This window comes from Mus musculus, chromosome Y, assembly GCF_000001635.26.
Source record: "Mus musculus strain C57BL/6J chromosome Y, GRCm38.p6 C57BL/6J".
NCBI classification, from domain to species: Eukaryota; Metazoa; Chordata; class Mammalia; order Rodentia; family Muridae; genus Mus; species Mus musculus.
This window is the reverse complement of record NC_000087.7, coordinates 15,154,000-15,168,709: the sequence shown is the minus strand read 5'-3', so window position 1 is coordinate 15,168,709 and position 14,710 is coordinate 15,154,000. Positions and strand designations below refer to the sequence as shown.

At 39.4% G+C, this 14,710-nt stretch overlaps 1 long non-coding RNA gene across 1 annotated transcript; it reads right to left on the bottom strand.

The window, feature by feature from the left end:
- Nucleotides 1–379: 379 nt before the first annotated feature.
- On the bottom strand, nt 380–13,444 carry Gm31511. Its single transcript, XR_882312.1, has 3 exons — nt 13,416–13,444; nt 2,157–2,224; nt 380–402 (listed from the first exon to the last, which is right to left on the bottom strand). It is a non-coding gene; the product is annotated as a predicted gene, 31511 (long non-coding RNA).
- Nucleotides 13,445–14,710: the final 1,266 nt, after the last annotated feature.

The following is a 14,710-nucleotide window of genomic DNA, read 5'->3' as shown; positions in this document are numbered from 1 at the left end:
ATTCATACATTAACACCCACAGTAGTTTATTCATTACTTTCCCACTCTTGCTGAGACCCTTCTTCTTTCCAGTTGGTCCCCCTCTTATTTTCATGATTTTTCTCCTTTTCTTTGTGTGTATATCTTGGAAGATCTCAGGCAGGTGATCATATTGTACTAGTTGCTATGTGTTTGTTATCACAAGGTCTGAAGGACCTCAAGCTGGGCTTGAACTCAACATATAGCAGTGTCAGATTTGTATTGCTATCTTACTGAATCTACTTCTCCAGTGAAGGGAATACAAACACTACTTATGAAGTAATCTATTGAGCTGGCAAAAATATTGAAAATGTTACCCCATATCTTCATCTGCTTCTGCTTGAGGCGATATATTCTCATTTTTATCAAATGCTGGGCTCTTTACTGTATTAACAATAGAAAACAGTAACATTTGAAAGGATTCTATATAAGTAATAGTTAATAAAGTACTATCGATTTGAATTTCTCTGGAAAAACTCTCCATGTGAATTTTTGGAAAAGATTTTAGAAAGGAAATATTTACACCAAGAAAATCCAGGACACAAGGAGATGACAAAACTTAAGGATAATAGGTATCAATGACAAGTAAGTTTTTCAAATTTAGGGACAGTGAATATATTCAACAAAATTATAGAAGAAAACTTCCCTAACCTATAGAAAGAGTTGCCTATGAATATACAAGTAGCGTACAAAACTCCAAATAGTTTGGACCACAAGAGAAATTTCTTCTATCATATAGAAATCAAAACTCCAAATGCATAAAAAAAAGAAAGAAAGAAAGAAAGAAAGAAAGAAAGAAAGAAAGAAAGAAAGAAAGAAAGAAAGAAAGAAAGAAAGAAAGAAAGAAAGAAAAGAAAAAGAAGAATATTAAAAGCTCTAAGGGAAAATGGTCAAGTGACTTATAAAGGATAATCCTATCAAAACTAAACCTAACTTATCCCCAGAGATTATGAAAGCCATAATATCCAGGGCAGATGTCATACAGACCCTAAGGGAAAAGAAATGCCAGACAAGGCTACTAGACGCATCAAAAAATTTTACAATAGATTGAGAAAACAAGGTATTCTGTGAAAAAAACGATATCTACACAATATGCTCGAACAAATCAAGCCCATCAAGGGGGTAATAATGGGAAAACTCCAATATAAGGAGGGAAATTACACTCTAGAAAAACCAAGAAATTGATCTTGAAGCAAACCTAAAAGAAGAAAGCTACATGAATCACATTCCAACTCTAACAAGAAAAATAACAGGAAGGAACAACTACTTTTCCTTAATATCTCATAATATCAGCGGACACAATTCACCAATAAAAAGACATAGAATAACAGACAGGATGTGTAAGCAAGACCAAGCATACTAGAAACAAATCTCAGGGACAAATACAGATATTACCTTAGAGTAAAAGGCTGGAAAACAATTATCCAAGCAAATGTTCCAAAGAAACAAGTTGGAGTAGCCATTCTAATATCAAATAAATTCGACTTTCAACCCAAAGTTATCAAAAAAAAAAAAAAAAAAAAAGAGGAGGGACACTTCATATTCATCAATGTTAAAATTTACCAAGATGAATTCCCAATTCTGAACATTTATACGCCAAATGCAATGTCATCCACACTCATAAAAGAAACTTTAGTAAAGCTCAAAAACACACATTGCACCCCAAACAATATTAGCTCAACACCCCTCCCTCATCAATGGAAAGTCCCTGGGAACAAAAATTAAAAAGAGACACAGTTAAAATAACAGCAGTTATGAAACAAATACATGAGTTGATATCTATAAAAAATTTATTCGAATAGAAAAGGATATCCCTTTTTCTCAGCCCCTCATGATGCGTTCTCCAAAATTGACCATATAATCAGTCACAAAACTTGTCTCAACAGATATAAAAATATCGAAATAATCCTATGCATCCTATGAGATCACTAAGGACTAAGGCTAATCTGAAATAGAAATATAAGTAATTAAAAACACACATAAACATAGAAGGTGAACAAAAATATAGTCAGTGATAACTCAGACAAGGAAGAAATAGAGATAAATTTAAGACTTTTTAGATTTTAATGAAAATGAAGCTACAACATACCAAAAGTTATGGGACACAATGGAAGCAGTTCTAAGAGGGAAACTCATACCTCTGAATGCCTCTGAATCGAAATTGGAAAGAGGATACTGGAGTAGGTTGACAGCACACCTAAAAACTCTAGAACAAAAGGGAGCAAATTCACTCAAGATGTCTTTAAGGCAGGACAAATATCAATCTCATGGTTGAAATCAACCAAGTGCAAACAAAGGAATTACATAAAAAAATCAAACAAGCTAGGAGCTGGTTCTTTGAGAAAATCAACAAGAATTATAAACCATTAGACAGACTAAGTACAGGGCACAGGGACAGTATTTAAATTAACAAAACCAGAATTGAAAAGGGAGACATAACAACAGAAACTTAGGAAAGTCAAAGAATAATCAGATCCTACTAAACAAGTCTATACTCAACAAAAATGGAAAATGAGGAAAACAAATGGACACGTATCTAGACAGATATCAGGTACCAAATTTAAATCAGGATCAGAGAAATTCTGTATTACTTCCATAACTCCTAAAGAAATAGAAGCAGTCATTAATAATCTCCCAACCAAAATAAGCCCAGGATCTGATGAACCATCAGAGTTCAATAAGATCTTCATGTGATAGACCCTGACTTAGATTGTTTCTCACTTGAAGGTAAAGCCCCTGGACATTCCCCAAGCTTGTTTTCCCTGATCTCTAAAAATGCAGCCAGAAAGAAGTTCTTTGTTTTCTATAGTGAGCAAACAGACTTTTCATTTCTTATCCTTACAGCCAGAGATATGGTAATTGTAATTTTACCAAGGACATCCAGCAGAAAATAACACTCCTCTCAACTCTTCCCATACCTTCCCAAATCTCCTCCCAACCCTCCTAAACCCTCCCAACTCTTCCCAACTTCTCCCATCTCTCCTCCCAACTCATCTCAGTTTCTCAGCTAGCTGTTAAAAGCCCCCCACTGTCACCATTCAGGGTCAAAATCCCTTACCCTGCACAGTGTTAAAAATGTCCTCAGTTAGCTGATAATAAATCCTCTTGCAGTTTGCATCAAGTGTGGTTTTCTCTGGAGTTATTGGTGTCCTGGACAGTTCATCCAGGGACTTGAGTGGAGGCCAAACTTTGGGGTTCTTACATATGGGGGCTCGTTTGCCTGGATTTGTGGCCTATCCCATTTCTCAGAGATGCCACTTGCCGGTAGGATCCTGTCTTTGTCTATGTTTTTGTCTGCCGGCAGTGTTTGAATTCAGAATTCATGGTTTACAATCTTTCTATTCTGTATGGAGGGGAGGGTTACTGACAGGCATGTCAGGAGTAATCGCACACTATACTGGGAGACATCCCTGGAGGTCTGAGGGAGCTCCAGGGATGCCTGGACATCTCCCATCAGGGTGCCAAGTAAGTGTGTGCTCACTTGGCCATCTTTTAATGTTCCTGGGTACCAAGTGAGAGTGTGTTTACTGTTTCTGTTACTGGGTGCCAAGTGAGAGTTTGCTAACTCGGCCATGTGTTTCCGTTACTGTATATATTGTTTGTCTCCCTGTATGTGACTATGCAGTTTGGATAGACTATTAGCACTCCCCTTGGATTGACTCATGAGCATCAAACTGAAATTATGACTAGGACTCACAATCTCTTTGTAGATGTCAAAAAGAGATTTTGGAGAACTTTCTGCTCTACAAAATTGCCACCTGTTGATGTTAGTTGACCACCAGAGAGCACCTGGTTGAAACCTTGAGTACAGAAGAACAAGCTGGGCTCCCTAGTCCTAGCTTTCTGCCACTAAGTGGAAAAAAAAAAAAAAACAAAACGAAGATGTAAATGGCGGGGGGAAGGGAGGAATGCAACCCTTGGCTCCTCTTGAGATATTTCCAGAGATGTAATAACCTCCAGAATGGCGTGATACTCCACCCTCATATCCCCAACCGGTCCCTTCCCAGATATCTCAAAAGGGTACTGCTGGAAACATGGGGGCGTGACCAGCTTCTGGAAACCAAGACAAATGAGCTCAGAGCCTATTGAGACCAGACTCAACAATCGCGCTGGCTTTAAGTACTTATGGCCCTACTCCAGCAGACCATGGAAATGCAGCTCCTTCAGTATTGGCCTTTTTCCTCCTCTGATCTCTACAATTGGAAGGCAAAACATGCCCCCTTCTCTGAAAACACCTCTAGCCTTACTAATCTAATGGAATCTCTCATGTTCTCTTATCAGTCCACTTGGGATGACTGTCAATAGCTATTGCAGTTTAATTTTACCACAGAGGAGAAGGAAATGATTCTGCTTGAGACAAGAAATATGTGCTGGGAGCCAATGGATGGCTGACACAACTTCCAAATGAAATAGATGCAGGCTTCCCTCTGAATGGTCCTGACTGTGACCCTAACAGGCCTGAAGGTAGCAAGCAGTTGACACATTTACACAGGGGTAGGGTAGCAGGAAAGGGAGGAGCTAACAGGCACCCAAGCAATTTGGTCAAGGTAAGAGGGATCCTAAAGGGGAAAAGGAGCCCCCAGCAGTGATTTTAGAATGCCTCTTAGAATCATACAAGCATTACGCTCCCTTTGACACTATGTCAGAGAGCCAGCAGGCAGCAGTGGCCATGGCTTTCATTTGGGCATTCTGCTTCTGACATTAGGCGAAGGTTACAGCATCTAGAGAGTCTGCAAACATTATCTTTTCAAGATCTGTTTAAGGAGGCAGAGAAAGTGTACCATAAGAGAGAGACTAAAAAAGAAAAAGGAGAAAGAGAAGAGAGAGTAGCTGAGTCAAGAGAAAGTAGACCAGATGGAAGGCAGGATAGAAATTTAATTAGGATTTTGGATACATTAGCAGTTGATAAGGAAGTTTATAGAAAAGATGGAGGGAATAGGCAGACAGGGTAACTGGGCAACACAAGGCCAAAAAGACCTCAGAACTCCATAGGACCTTCACACCACCTGTAGATAAGGACCAATGTGGGTACTGTAAAGAAAAGGGACACTGGGCAAGAGACTGCCCCAAGAAAGAGACAGATACCAGACCACCTAAGTCCTTATCCCAGAGGATGATGACTAGTGGATATGGGGAACAGACACCCTACGTGAGACTAGGGTAACCCTAACGGTGGAAGAGACCCCCATGGCTTCCCTTCATGATATCAGAGCAGAGTTTTCAGTCCTGACAGAGCCACTGGAGAAATTGAGGAACCAGCAATCCTTAGTATTCGGGGCTACTGGTCAGAAACCATACTCTTGGACCACTGATAAGAAAGTTAATCTATGAATAAGCCAAGTAACTCATTCCTCCCTCATCATTCCTCAAGCCCCACCCCATTATTGTGGAGAGACATACTAGCATATTTAAAATCCCAAATAAGCTGCTCTTTGCAAGGAACTTCAATCCCTTGGCAAGCCTCTGTCTCTATAAATTTAACATCAAAATTGGAAGAAGTATATAGATTACATGAGCCTCAAGCCCCATCAAGAAAAGTACTAGAATGGACCTAGTTAGAGAGATATCCAACAGCCTGGGCAAAGACTGGGGGTATAATTGAGGCAAAAATGGTGCCCCCCATCATTGTGAGATTGAGAACTGGTGTGATTCCTTTCGGGGTACAACAATACACCATGAGCAAAGAGGCCGGAGAGGGCATCAGACCTCACCTTCAAAGGCTCTTAGAACTAGGCGTGTTTGGTCCTTTGTCAGTCTTCCTGGAATACTCTGTTGCTACCAGTTAAAAAGCAAGGCTTTGCCACCTGGCACTCACTAATAATCCCTTCTTACTAAAGAGACTGGGACTTTCTCATGGACCCCATATATGGGGAGGCCTTTAAAAAGATTAAAAAATTGTGCTTAGTGCCTCAGCCCTAGTCCTGACAGATGTGACATGGCCATTCACTCTCTATTTAGATAAAAGACCAGAAATAGTGAGATAGGTCCTGACCTAAGCTCTGGGGACATAGACAAGACTTGTAGTCTACTTGTAAAAAAAAAAAAAAAAAAAAAGACCAAGTGGCCAGTGGATGGCATTCTTGCTTAAAAGCTACCACTGCTGTGCCAGTACTTCTCAAAGATGCTGACAAACTGACTCTAGGTCAAGGAACTATAGTAGTAAACCCCCTCTGCCCCCATGCCTTAGAAAGCATTGTTAGACAGCTGTCAGATTGCTGGATGACTAATGCTCACAGGACCCATTATCAGAGTCTCTTACTGACTGAGAGAGTGTAGAGAGAGTGTAGTTTTCACCCCTGCTATCCCTAATCCTTCCACCTTGCTGCCTGAAGCTGACAACTCCCTACCAGTGAAGGAGTATAGACATCCTGGCAGAAGAAATCAAAACTAAGAAAGAAGTCACTGACCAGCCATGGCCAGGCTGCCCCAATTGGTACACAGATAGTATCAGCTTTTTGATTGAAAGTAAAAGAAAAGTGGTGCCAGCAGTGGTCAACGGAAAAGAAACCATCCGTGCCAGCAGCTTTTCTGAAGGAATGACTGTCCAGAGAGAAGAGCTAATCACACTCATCCAAGCCTTGCAGCTGGCAATAGAATAGAACATCAATATCTAAACAGACAGCAGGTATGCCTTTGCCACCACTCACATGCATCTTTATCTTTATCTTTATCTTTATCTTTAACTTTATCTTCATCTTTATCTTCATCTTTATCTTTATCTTTATCTTATCTTTATCTTTATCTTATCTTTATCTTTCTTTATCTATCTTTATCTTTATCTTTATCTTTCTTTATCTTTATCTTTATCTTTATCTTCATCTTTATCTTTCTTTATCTTTATCTTTATCTTTATCTTTATCTTTATCTTTCTTTATCTTTATCTTTATCTTTATCTTTTTATCTTTAGAAAAAGGGTGCTACTCACATCTACTGGGGAAGATATTAAAAATAAAAAAGAAACCAAGAGACTGTTAGAAGATATACACTTTGCAAAAAAACTTGTCATCATACATTGCAATAGTCACCACAAAGTCCATGAGGCCCTAGTGAAGGGAAATCTGATGCCTGACCTGGCTGCCCTAAGAGAAAAAAATAAAGAATGTCAAGACCATTATAATCTCAAAGATGCAGGCTTTGATTATACTCCAGAAGATCAGGAATTAACAGGCAAAATACCTGATATATGTGTGCATACTACCCAGGGAGTCGCTAAGACCCAAGATGGTTGCTCTGTCCTGCCCACAAGAGAAAGGTAATCTACAGCATCAATCTACACCACCTCATGCCCTTGGAAAATCAGAAGGTCAAAAAATGTTAAGAGCTCAAATTGCTATATTATAAGATTGCCAGATGTTGCCCATGAGATTGTTAATGAATGCCAAGCATGTGCCCTCACCATTGCTGGGCACCACAAGAACACCCCCCAGAAAGTGGATAAGAGTTGACTGACCAAGAGCATACAGAAAAGTAGATTTTACTGAAGTTAAACCAGCCAAGTACAGTAATAAACATCTATTTGTTTTTTGTAAACACCTTTTCAGGCTTGGTAGAAGCCTTCCCCAATAAGAACAAGAACACCTTTGCCATGGCAAAGAAGATATTAGAGGAAAATTTCCTAAGATTTGGCATCCCTAAGGTACTTTCGTCAGCCAATGGCCCCTCCTTCATTGCCCAGGTAAGACAAGGGTTAGCCAGACAATGGGGGATCCATTGGAAGATACATTGTTCTTATATATGCCAGACTTCAGGACAGGTAGAGTGGATGAATATAGCATTAAAAGAAACCTTGACTAAATTGGTTTTAGAGACCTGCAGAAAAGATTATGCAGCTCTTTTTCCCTTCACCTTGTTCTGAGTATGGAACACCACAGGGAAATTTAAACTTACACCATTCGAACTCCTCAACTGGGGACCCCCCTTTAACAGAAGCAGGTGGAATGTTTGACCCTCATGTTTCTTTTTCAGAACTCCCACTAGCTCACTTGAAGGACCTACAACTGGTCAGAAAAGATGCCTTGGAAATGTTGAAACACAATAAAAAACTAAAACAAAAATACAAAAACAAAAAACATACGAACCAGAAACCATCTTGGTGCCACATAAATTTCAAACAGGAGTACCTGTCCTGGTCTGGACCCACCATTCTGGCAAACTTGAACTCAGATCAAAAGGACTCTCCCTGATGCTTCTCACAAGCCCTGCTGCCACACCTCCAGCATGTGCCCGGTTCTGGCATCCAGCCTGCCATGGCCCTCTGGCCTGGCACTGCTCACACACAGTGGGCACTGCACAGGAACCTCCCTCCCTCCCTCCTCCCACTGGCAAGAGGCTCTTTTGTCTCATTCAAGGGGCTTCTGAGGTTCTCAATCTTACATATCCTAAAGCTGTGACCTCATGTTGGCTTTGTTTGGCAGCTGGGCCAGAGGTTTAATTTTCTAACTTATAAGATCAGAACTATGTACTAGAAGGAGTGGGAAATGTTGAGACCCCAACTCAGAGTGTTTCTCCCTGGAAGGTAAAGCACCTGAACATTCTCCAAGATTGTTTTCCCTGATTTATAAAAATACAGCCAGAAAGAGACTCCATGTTCTCTACAGCCACCAAAAAGCCTTTTGGTTTCTGAGCCATACAGCTAGAGATTCAAAAATTGGAGTTTTGCCAAGGACATCCGGGCAGAGAAGAACACTCCTCCCAACTCTTCCAAACTCCTCCAAACTCTCCTCCCAAATCATCCCAATTCCTCAGCTAGTTAATAAAAACCCTCTTCTGTCACATCTCAGAGTCATACGCCCCTGCCCTGCACAGTGGAAGGAGTTTGTCCTTAGCTAGCTGATAATAAAACCTCTTGCAGTTTGCATCAGGTGTGGATTTCTCTCAAGTCATTGGGGGGCTGGCCACCTCATCCCGGGACTTTACTGCACTTGAGAGGAGGTCCATCTTCGGGGTCTTACACATGGAGACCTAATAATAAAACTCTTCAAACTATTATGCAAAATCAAAAGAGAAGGAACACTATTGAATTTGTTCTATGAAGCCAGATTACAATTATATTCAAATCATACAAAAACTCAATGAAGAAAGGAAACTTCAGACCATTTTCCCTTATGAATATCGAAGCAAAAATACTCAATAAAATCACTGCAAACCAAATAAAAGAATACATCAAAACGATCATCCATCATGGTCAAGTAGGCTTCATCCCTGTAATGCAGGGATGGTTTAATATATGGAAATCTGTCAACTTAATCCACTATAGAAACAAACTCAAAGACGAAAACAACATGATCACCTCATTAGATGCTGAGAAAGCATTTGACAAACTACAACACCCATTCATAATAAAAGTCCAGGATAAATCAGGAATTCAAGGCCCATACCTAAATATAAAAAAAAAAATAGCAAACCAGTAGGAAACATTAAACTAAATGAAACAATCCCATTAAAGTCAGGGACGAGACAAGACTGCCCTCTTTCTTCATACCTATTCAATATAGTATTTGAAGTCCTAACCAGAGCAATTAGACAACAAAAGGAAAACAAATGAATACAAATTGGAAAGGAAGAAGTCAAAATATCACTATTTCCAGAATATATGATAGCATGTATCAGTGACCCAAAAATGCACCAGAGAAATCATAAACCTTATATATGACTTCAGTGCAGTAGGTGAATATAAAATTAACTCAAACATATCAGTGGCCTTTCTCTACTCAAAGGAAAAAGAGGATGAGAAAGAAATTAGGGAAAAATCACCCTTCACAATACTCACAAATAATATAAAATAGCTTGGTGTGACTCTAACTTAGAAAGTGAAAGATATATATGATAAAAACTTCATGTCTCTGAAGAAAGAAATGAAACAAGATCTCAGAACATGGAAAGAACTCCCATGCTCATGGATTGGAAGGATTAATATAGTAAGAATGGCTGTTCTGCCAAAAGTAGTTTATAGATTCAATACAATCCCCATCAAAATTCCAACTCAATTCTTTTCTGAGTTAGAAAGGGCAATTTACAAATTCTCCTGGAATTTGAAAAAAACAAACAAACAAAAAAAGAAAATCAACAACAACAACAACAACAACAACAACAAAAACCTAGTATAGGAACAACTATTCCCAACAATAAAAGAACCTCTTGTGGAATCACCATGCCTGACCTCAAGCTGCACTACAAAACAATTGTGATAAAAACTACATGGTACAGGTATAGTGGTAGACAGGTAGATAAATGAAATAGAACTGAAGTCAGAGAAATAAACCCACACACATATAGTCACTTGATCTTTGACAAAGGAGCTAAAACCATCTAGTGGAAAGGAGACAGCATTTTCAACAAATGGTGTTGGTTCAATTGGCAGTTAGCATGTAGTAGAATGTAAATTGATCTATTCTCATCCCCTGTGCAATGCTCAAGTCTAAGTCGATCAAGGGACTGCACATAAAACCAGAGACACTGAAACTTATAGAGGAGAAAGTGGGGAATAGCCTGGAATACATGGGCAAAGGGGGAATATTCTTTAAAAAAATACCACCAATGTCTTGTGCTATAAGATTAAAAATGGACAAATGGGACCTCATAAAATTGATAAGGTTATACCTTGAAGTTCAAACTTGTAATAAGGAAACATGCTTCACTTTGTCCATAGCAGCCTTATGTATAATAACAAGAAGCTGAAATGAACACAGATGACTCTCTTTAGAGGAATGTATATAGAAAATATGGTACATTTACTTAATGAATTACTACTCAGCTATTAAAAACAATGAATTCATGAAATTTTTAAAGAAATGGATGGATCTGGATGATATCTTCCTAAGAGAGTTAACCCAATCACAAAAAACACACATGATATTCCCACATTGATGAGTGGATATTATCCCTGAAGCTCAGAATAACCAAGGTAAAATGTGAAAAACCCATGAAACTGAAGAAGGAAGACCAAAGTGTGGATATGCCGTTCCTTCTTAGAATGGGGAACAAAATAATCATGGAAGGAGTTATAGAGACAAAGATTGGAGCTGAGAATAAAAGAATACAGAGACTGCCTCACTTGGGGATCCATCCCATAAAAAACCACCAAATCCAGACACTACTGAAGATGCCAACAAGGGCTTGGGTGCAGGAGAATGATATAGTTATCTCCTGAGAGGATCTGCTAATGCCTGACAAATAAAAAAGTGGATGTTCACAGACATCCTTTGGACTTAGCACAGGGTCCCCAATTATGGATCTGGAGAAAGTACCTAAGGAGCTTAAGGAGTTTGCAGGCCCCTAGAAGAAAAACCAACATGAACTAACAAGTACCCCACAATTCCATGGGATTAAACCACCAATCAATGAAAACAAATAATGGGACATATGACTCCAGCTTCATATGTAGCAGAGGATGGACTAGTTAGGCATCAATGGGAGGAGAGACACTTGTTCCTGTAAAGATCCTATGCCCCAGTATGGGGGAATACCTGGGTTAGGAATTGGTAGATGGTGTGTTGGGGAGATGGGGGAGAGGGGAGAGGACAGGAGATTTTTTGGAGTGGAAACTAGAAACGGGGATAATATTTGAAATGTAAATAAGGAAAATATATAATAGAAAAAAATGGAAATAATTTATTTGCAGGTTTTATGAAATAAATTCATGTTTGGCAAACATATTATACGAACAATGTTCACATCTTTTCTTGAGGCAAAATCAAGAAAGTTCTTCTCTCTCAACATATGCTGATATAGTTCCAAGAGTAGGTTTATGTGCTGCAAAACCTTGTATATAGGAATAGAGAGATATAGGTAAAATTAGAAATGAAGTATATGTAAGCTTTTAACAAAGACTTCTTCCATTTCAGGTGACTAGGTAAAGTCTAATGAACTGCAGGACACAATTAATACTGGAAATGCTATACCTTCCGAAAGAGCCTCCTCTGAAACTTTTATGTCATCATCCTCATCATCAAAGTCCAAAAGTAATAAGTAACCTTCCTTTGGTATCACCTTCAATTTCTTAAGAGCCATTTTTCTCATAAGAACTCAGTAGTCTTCTTAGTTAAAAAAAAAAAAAAACAATAAAAAAAAAGAAAAAAAAAAGAACTTAGTTACCTGATTAAAAATTATCATTTAAATAATTAAAAATAACAAAAAATCAAAAAATTATTTTAGCTCAATGAAAGATCATTTCTTTTTTACTTAACATGTATATTTTTAATCAATTGCCTTTGAGAGAGTTCTGTGTACATATTCAATATGGTGATGCATATATATATATACACTTACCCGTACCATTTCCTCCGTGTATCCCATTTATCATGTCCCTCTCCCTCACAACTTGTTTTAAAAACTTCTTTAACTCACTTCTTTAAAAACCTCCTTTAGAACCTAAGTTATCAATCTGCCATTTCTCAGTTTAAAAAGAGACAAAAACTGGCCAACCTTCAACATATGAGTCCTCCCCTCCTCCCAAAAAAATGATGAGCAACATCCTTTAACCATTGAGGCATCTGAATTTTGGTCCTATCTCCCACAGAATATTTTTAAACAAAACATCAGCAATTCTGTTTAACAGTTTATCTCAGTCTAAGGTAAACTCACAGTTCTATCCAGAAAGATAAAGAACATGGTAACTGTATATTCATATCAAAAAGATCCACCACTAAGTCTACAAAAAAACATGAACTACCACCACCACCCACACAGAAAGACCTTATATTGGAGAAATTAGTGATTTGGAGAAGCCGAGGATTTCAAACATCTGAAGATTCTAAGTTCAAGGCCAGGCCAAGCCGGGCCAGCTGAAACTACAAAGATAGATCCCATCCTACAGAACCTAAACTGAGAGAAAAAGCTGAAATTGGTGGTGCAAGTCTTTAATCCCAATACATGGGAGACTGAGACAGAAAGATCTGTGGTCAGAATCCATCCCCAATGACTTATGAATCTCTTACAATATCTCCTCTTCTTCTTTTCATTCATCTTTCTATGCCATTCTACTGTCTGCAATGTTCATACAGTCTATACCAAAGGAACACACCATAGAGAAGACAATGAGGAGGGAGGAATCCTCAGTGTGTTTCTAAGGGATCCTGAACATCACACAGGACAATCGCCAAGGCATCTCACCAATGGCTCCCTGTTCCCTGACCCACAGTCCTGCAGCTGTTTCTCTGATCCTATCCCCAGGCCCAAAGCTTTTCTCTTCCAAAGGTTCCCAATTCTCTATGGCCCTGACCTGTTCAATCCTCTTCCACGAATACGGTCCTCCACCTTCCATTCACCCTCAGATTCCACAGAAAATGGCGATCAGAAGGCTTTTCCTCACATAGTGGCCTCCTGAGCCTGAGATTCCCCACCCTGTCACACCTCGATTAACTGTACAACAACCCTGATCAGGGCAGACTATCACTTACAGCTCATCTAAGAGGAGAACACCTTCCCAACCGCACCCTTCTGTGCTTAGCTCCTCAATGGCAAAAAAAAAAAAAAAAAAAAAAAAAACGTTGTCAGAGGCCAGACCCGGACAGAAGCCTCAGAGGATCCTTTGTGATGCCAGCTGGAGCAAACAGGTCTCACCAAAGGACTGTGCTGATTGGCTGAATACACCCTGCGCATGCGTTCACGTAATACCAAGTACTTTGAAGGGAGATTTTAGAAGGTGGGAGTAATCTACTGGCTTTAAGACAAATGATTTCCAGTTTGTTGGTTGACAAGTGCTTACAGACTTGAAAATCCAGAACAAATATGTAACATATGAAATAAGCAAATGGCTCTACTTAATTTCAGCTGTAGAGGCTCTTGTAAGCATTTTTGGTTTTTTATTTATTTATGTGCATAAACATTTAATAATGTGGACTTCTGCATGTACACATGCACAGCAGAAGAGTCTATGCTGCCCCTAAGAGTTTAGAAGGGAGCATTCAGATTTCCTACAACCTCTGGTACTCTCCTCTCTCTACTTTCCTAGTCCTCAGCTTGATAGAAGAGTGTGCTAGGCAGTGCAGGCCCTCTCACTCTCACCTATGTGCTTGGCCGCTCAGGCCCTCTCTCTCACTTAGGCGTTAGGCTGGGCAGGTCCTCTCTCTCTCTCTCTCTCTCTCTCTCTCTCTCTCTCTCTCTCTCTCTCTCTCTCTCTCCGTTTCTCCCTCCCTCCCTCCCTCTCTCTCTCTTTCTCTCTCTCTCTCTCTCTCTCTTAGGTGCTAGGCTTCACATGTCCTCTCTCTCTCTCTCTCTTATGTGCTAGGCTTCCCAGGACCTCTCTCTCACTTAGATGTTAGTCCTTGCAGGCCCTCTTTCTCACTTATGTGCTAGGCTGGGCAGGGCCTCTCTCTCACTTATATGCTAGGCTGCCCAGGTCCCCTCTCTCACTTATGTGCTAGGCTGAGCAGCCCCTCTCTCTCACTTATGCCTCTGTTACCTACAGAGGCCGCAAGAGAGCACTGTTTCTCTGAAACTGTGATTGTGCATATGTTATGAGCCACAATTTGGGTGCTTTGTGCCGGGTCCTCTGCATAGAATAGGTGCTTTTCTTTTCTTCTTCTTCTTCTTCTTCTTCTTCTTCTTCTTCTTCTTCTTCTTCTTCTTCTTCTTCTTCTTCTTCTTCTTCTTCTTCTTATTATTATTATTATTATTATTATTATTATTATTATTATTATTGTTATTATTAAATTTCAAGACAGAGTTTCTCAGTGTAGCACTGTCTGTCCTG